This window comes from Astatotilapia calliptera, chromosome 6, assembly GCF_964374335.1.
Source record: "Astatotilapia calliptera chromosome 6, fAstCal68.1, whole genome shotgun sequence".
In the NCBI taxonomy this organism is placed as follows: domain Eukaryota; kingdom Metazoa; phylum Chordata; class Actinopteri; order Cichliformes; family Cichlidae; genus Astatotilapia; species Astatotilapia calliptera.
In genome coordinates this window covers 22,697,135-22,703,473 of record NC_137427.1, presented here as the reverse complement: position 1 = coordinate 22,703,473, position 6,339 = coordinate 22,697,135, and the positions used below count along the sequence as shown (strand labels likewise).

Here is a 6,339-nt window from a genome sequence, read left to right as displayed (position 1 = left end):
TGACAGCTGTTGGTATTTATGCACCAACAAGGTAATCCCCAAAGAGCTATTAGCCAAAAATGACATATCTCAGCATGGTGTGTTCTTAAAAGATGTGAGAAAATTAGACAACTGGAAGCCAAAGGAAGAAAAACTATCCACAGCAGATAAACTGTATCTGAAAGTCAAATCCATAGAAAATAGGGGAAAATCAAGCAAAGACCTGATACAGGACCTGAGAGATGCATTTGGCATTTTCAGGTGATCCATCTGTTTGCTAAAACGTAACCATACATGGTCTCTGAGGTATGACACATTTGCATTGAGAAATGCAACTCAACGTTGAAGCAGTTTGGCATCATCCTGACAGAGAATTGAACATAAGGAAGCCAAGATCCAAAGAAGAGCTTTGAATGGCCTTTAAGGAGCCCAAAGAACTATTCCTGATGAATACATAAAAAAAAAAAAAAAAAAAAAAAAAAAATCAAAGGTTGCCTAAGAGAGTTCAGGCTAATGATGACCAAATACTGACTTCCAAACTTGGATTTCCCATTTGAAATAAGGTATGAATAAAAACTTTGGTATTGCACTGTATTTTTTTTTCTAATGATTCTTGTTCTTATACAAATTACCTGTCTGCCATCAAACCTTTCAACAAATTTTGTCACGGTCTGGCTAGGGCCGACCGTATGTTGCAGGGAAGGACTCAAGCGCAGACCGAAATGAGATATGAATAACAAAACAAGCCGTTTATTAAGGCAAGAAACGAGGGTACAAAATAATAGGGAATCGATGAAAACTAAACAATGACCTAAACTGGGTGAACTAAAACGAAACATACAAAACTCTAAACATAACGAACTGACAGGGATACCTGGAGCGGAGACATAGGAACAACGGAGCAGTACAACGGACGACCTGACCAAGAATGACTGAGAGCACACAGACTAAATGGACACAGGAGGATAATGAGGGAAGTGGCAACACATGGGGACCCAGCTGACACATGAACATAATTACGTCACAGGGGGAGAGTAACTGAACATGATGAACACAGACACGCCGACCTCTTCACAATAAAACAGGAAACACAGTGAGATATAGACATGACAACCTGAACTTGACAACATAAGCCACAGACATGAAATACATGAAAAACAGGAGAGACTTAACATAGTGGGAACACGAGGGGTAAATAACTAGAAACACCTAGGCATGATAGACTTAACATAGTGGGAACACGAGGGGTAAAAAACAACTAGGCATGATAACGATGAACTTAGGAAACCTGAAGGCTACATAAACTAAACACAAAACGCTGGGTCAGCAGACCCAGGATCATGACAAATTTGTGTTAAATGGAAACCACTGTAGGTAAGTACTTCAAGAAGTCTCCCATATCTCTCTGGCAGTTTGGTCCACAAAAGAAGGGGCGATGTTTGGGGCCATTATTGCTAAAGTAAAAGTAAAATTGTATTTATATAGCATCTACCAACATAAATATTAAAAAAGACAATACATAAAAACATAAAGACAAAAAGTTACCTGAAAGCTACACAGAGTACCAATCATTGTCTCACTGAATCTCTTTTTTAAGAGAAAACATTTCAAAATCTTTTCTCATATATTATTTTAAAAACTTCTCACAAAGTAACTTATTATTTTTGCATCACAAACACTTTTATACACCTGCCAACCATTCATTTCAGCTTTATTTAGTTTGCATTTTATTTTTATTATTGTTTTCATCTTTCTTGTAAAATCTGTGTTACTTTTTTTGAAATTTCTATGCTTGGTACTTTTAAAAGAACCTTGTGGCTATTGAAAGAAAAGAGCTCTATGAATAAAATTTTCTTTGTTGTTTATCTTTAGAAAAAAGGTATATTTTTACCTTTTATTACATTACTGTTGTGCTTCTCAATAAAAGATTGCTACAATCAAATATCCGTGATCTTGAACATTGTTGTCATTTCTTGCCAATTCAACCCATCTAGAGGACATCCAACACCTCAGCCATTTTTCTTTTACATAATTACACAGTTTCAGCTGAAAATTGAATTCAGTATTCAGCTTCATTTTAGAAATATCGAAAAAAAAAGTAAGTACACAGCAAATTCAAAAGTGTTACATTTTTTGGTGTTAATAGTCTCCTTGCAAAAGTAGAGTTAATTTTACTCTAAGTAGAGTCACATTCTTTTGTAACTCTGAGGTGTAAAATGATAGTAGTTAAAATCGAGTGTTAAAAATGAGTGTTTCGCTGTCAAATCTGGAGGTGTTAAAATGGAAACATTAACTCTTGACCTCTTAACTCTGAACTCCTAGAGGGGCTATGACACCAACAGAGTAAATTCACAGACTCCGCCCCCAGCACGGCTCCAATCGAAGCTGAAGTGAAGCCGTTTCAGAACATTTTGCTCTACATATTTGAGTTGTTTGCCATGCTTGGTAAGTCATTTTTTCAAAGATTGTTTCAATTGTTATTAGCTTTTACTTCTGTGGCTCTTTGGAGTTGAGACAAAGCTGTGTGAAAGGCATTAGCCATGTTGCTCGGTGATAGCATAATATTCTGTTTTAGCTAGCTGAAAGGTATTGTTTGCAGGCAAATACCACAGCCTTGAAAAAAAGCTTGCATGTGAATTTTCAGTCAAATCTTTGGTCAAATACACCTAAAACAATGTCTAGAATGTGAAATGTTGGTATAATGGTGCTGCTTGAAGCCTGAAAACGATCTCCCATAAAAAAAACCGAGCAAACAGCAGTAGCTGACGTCCTGACTGGATTCTACGTTAGCATAGATCCCTCCAGAGTTTTGTGCAGACGGTTTAGGTAAAAATTAAAAAGGTTGAGGTTTTACATTTAGTTCAGTATTACCTGTTGCCTGTGTCCTTGTCTTTTGGGAAAATACTTTACACAAGTAATGGCTCAAAGAGGATTCCTTTTTTTTTTTTTACTGTGCTGCAATTGTTTACTGGATTATTTGTGCCATTAATGAATGTCAACTAATTTTTATTCGATCTCCGCACAGGATATGCTTGTGAAGATGGAATATGGGGGAGAGCAGAAGTGCATTGAAGTTCCACAAAGTGATGAATGAAGGACATGCATATTGTATTGAAGAAATAAGTGATGAGAATGCTGTTATTTGCATTTACCATGTCAGACCTTTTGATAAACAAAATTCTAATGAAAGTGAGAACATGTATACTGTTACATCTTTCAGAAAATGTTTTGAAATTGTGGTGCACAGTTCAGAATAAATGTTTTTCAAAAACCATTGCATCTTTTTTAGTAAATGTTTATTTCCAAAAGAAATTTCTAGAAGATCAGAACAGTAAAATTCCCACTTTTTAGAATGAATTAGAAGATAACTCTTACGTAGTTAAACTAAAATATTCTTTGAGAGTTAATATATAAACTCTTAACACCAAGTGTTAAATGATCAACTCCAGACAGATTTGGTGTTTAACACTAAATCAGAGTTAACGTACCAACTCTCCAAAAAGAGTTAAATTAACACTCTCTGGTGTGGACCCATATAGACACTTTAATAGTGTTGAAATCAAATCCGACAGTGTTAATTTGGACATGCTGGATTTGCTGTGTATGCATGGTATTATTCTATTGTATATATTTTTTTATTAATTTTGAAAGCAGACTGTCCACAGTAGTTTCGGATTGAGGGCAAATCCGAACCAAGGAACAATAATTTTTCAGATGTATGCAAGAGAATAGGTATGTATTTTATGAAATAAAATGACATTTTCTGCTTTCCACCAGTAGTTTTTAGCCTTCCATCTGCCATTTGGCCTTTCACCTCTCACAGTTCCATGTTGTAGATGCCTTGTCTAATCCTCCTTGATCCAATTATATTAATTAGCCTCATACATGCAAATAGGTTATAAAGTTGTAAAAGCCCTGCACACCCTGCTTCCCTTGCACACCACTATAAGCCTGTCATGTTACTGCTGACTTAAAAAAAAAAAGAAGCTTGCACTGAATCTGGTGTATTTGTTATTGATTGCAATGCATTACTGTAAGGCCACTGTGAGGCTACGTACCTTTTTCGTATAGTTATTGATTACGCTGCTTTTATAAGTCACATATTTGCCTCTTCTTATGGATGATCTATGCTGGATTAGAGTTTGGTGTTGAGTTTTGTGAGGAAATTAAGGAACACAAATTCATTAAATGGATGTTTTGCAAACAAAATCTTTCATGTATTTAATTATTAAGTAAACTCAAAGGTAATTCAAGAATAACCATGCAGTTGATTCAAAACTCAAGCTAAACATCTTTTCAGGTTTAAAGTGGACTCTAAATCAATAGATCACAAGTAGGTGACATTCAACCTTGAAAAATAATGGTAGCTTAGAGGAGAGAGATTAATGGAAAAGCTCTTCCCTGCAATGGCCTTGCCTTCTCATAGCTTAAAAGGAGTAAAAAGTTATTGTTTTTTGCTAGTGGACAGCTATAGTAACCAGTGTGGCTTATTAAAATTAAACACTAAGTCTGTCTTAATTTATACAGCATTTTGGTGTATTTATGTTAAGGTTGGCTGCAGCTGTGCCATTTGTTTGTTTAGTATTCAGTAAGGTTTCACTGCAATTAGCATAAACCAAACCAAATTGCACCACAGGTAACTTTTTTGACCTGTCGTTACCAGTTGAACTTTGTAAGTCTGTGTGTTTCATCACAGTAAAATGGGATCCTGGAGAGTCTTAGTAACAGAAACTACCAAATTATTAGTATTTTTAATATACGTGTATGTCCGAAGATGCTCTATTGGATTGAGTTTTGCAGCTGTCAAAGGCATCTGAGGACAGTGAACTCAGTGGTATGTTAAAAAAACCCAGTTTGATACATCATACATTATCCTGCTGGAAGCTGTTGCCTTCTCTAGTATCAACAGCATTAACCAAATTCAAGAACCAAACTGAAAAATGCAGAGAGAAGAACAACCAGTGATCCAGAGGGCTGGAACAAGGTTAGCTGCCCATCATTTTTAAGAAATGATGGGAAAAAATATTCTGATTTAATTATATGCATTGCTGTGAAAATTGAGTGTTAAGTTATCTGACATTGCAGAATACCAGTATTAAATTACTGTATTTTATGACTGAACTCTCATAAAAAGCACAAAAAAATATTTTTTTGGAAAGAAGATTGTTTCTGACAATGCATTTTTGAAAACGAATTCATAATTTTTCCAGCAGAGCTTAAAGTCAATTTTTTTGGTAAGACATTATCCCATACATTATTGTTCAATCGCACTCGCTCCTGAGCAATGAATACAGACACATCACAGGATAATATGAGAAGGGTTAAGTCTATGGCAAGTTAAATGAGGCCACCTTTATAGTTTTTTTCTTTGAGTAATTTAAAATGAAATGAAAATTTCAATGAGTATGTGCCTGCCACGAATGGAAAAGAAAGAGGGAATTAGCTTCTAGACATGCAAATATTTGAAATTCATTAAAAACCAGGGAACTCTAAAGAACTGAGTGTTTAACACATTCTGTGCTACTGTGACAATGCACATTGCCTTGGGAATAATGTTCCTACATAATACACAACCAACAACTTTTTTCTCCTTTGAATTTCAGGTTGATCGTTCACAGAATGAAGTAGAGGCATACTGAGCGTATTGGCACCCGTTTGAACAGGAGGTAGGTTGATAAAAAGCGGAAAACGTACAATGAGTTTCATTTTCTTTATTGATTTGGGAAAAAACTGTATTAACTGATAATAAAAATAAATGTAGTTGCATCCTTTGTGCCAGTTTGTTAAACTTTTACACTGTATCCGTATCCCAGTATGTACTTACTGTATTTATCTGTATCTTATTATAATTACAGTGAATTTCGGTTCATCTTAAATTCACACCTTCTGGCCGTTATCTCTCCTAGACATACTGTGTCTTTAGCCTACTTTGCCTAAGGGACTTGTCACTAGATGGAGACATTAATCTAAAAAGACACACACATATCTCAACATGAAGCTTACATGCTTTAGGTTGCAATGTATGAACTGCATTTTCCAGTAATGTCTCATGTCGAGTTAGCATTCTCCATTCAGTCCAAATCATGAGCACTGATTCTTGTCTGTTGCACCGTCAAGCAATTCACGTCGAGTCCTTTGTATCCTCATTAACTGCTTGGCTGTGTATTCTTTGGCAGGGTAGTTAGGCTGTGCCTGTTGCTTAGCAACAGAGGAAAATGCACCCCTTCTGGAGTGCTTGGCGATGTTAAGGCAGTCCAAAGAAGAGCTAAACGATAAACAGCTAACGGAACTTTTGAAGGCCAAAACATAAATCACAGAGCACATGTACATACTCCCAATGTAGTTTTCATATTCGTCTTT

At 35.7% G+C, this 6,339-nt stretch overlaps 1 long non-coding RNA gene across 1 annotated transcript; it reads left to right on the top strand.

Annotated features, from left to right (window-relative positions):
- The first annotated feature begins 2,281 nt into the window (after positions 1–2,281).
- On the top strand, positions 2,282–3,253 carry LOC145429461 (uncharacterized). The gene is made up of 2 exons (XR_013909698.1): positions 2,282–2,424; positions 3,005–3,253. It is a non-coding gene; the product is annotated as an uncharacterized LOC145429461 (long non-coding RNA).
- The last annotated feature ends 3,086 nt before the right edge of the window (positions 3,254–6,339 follow it).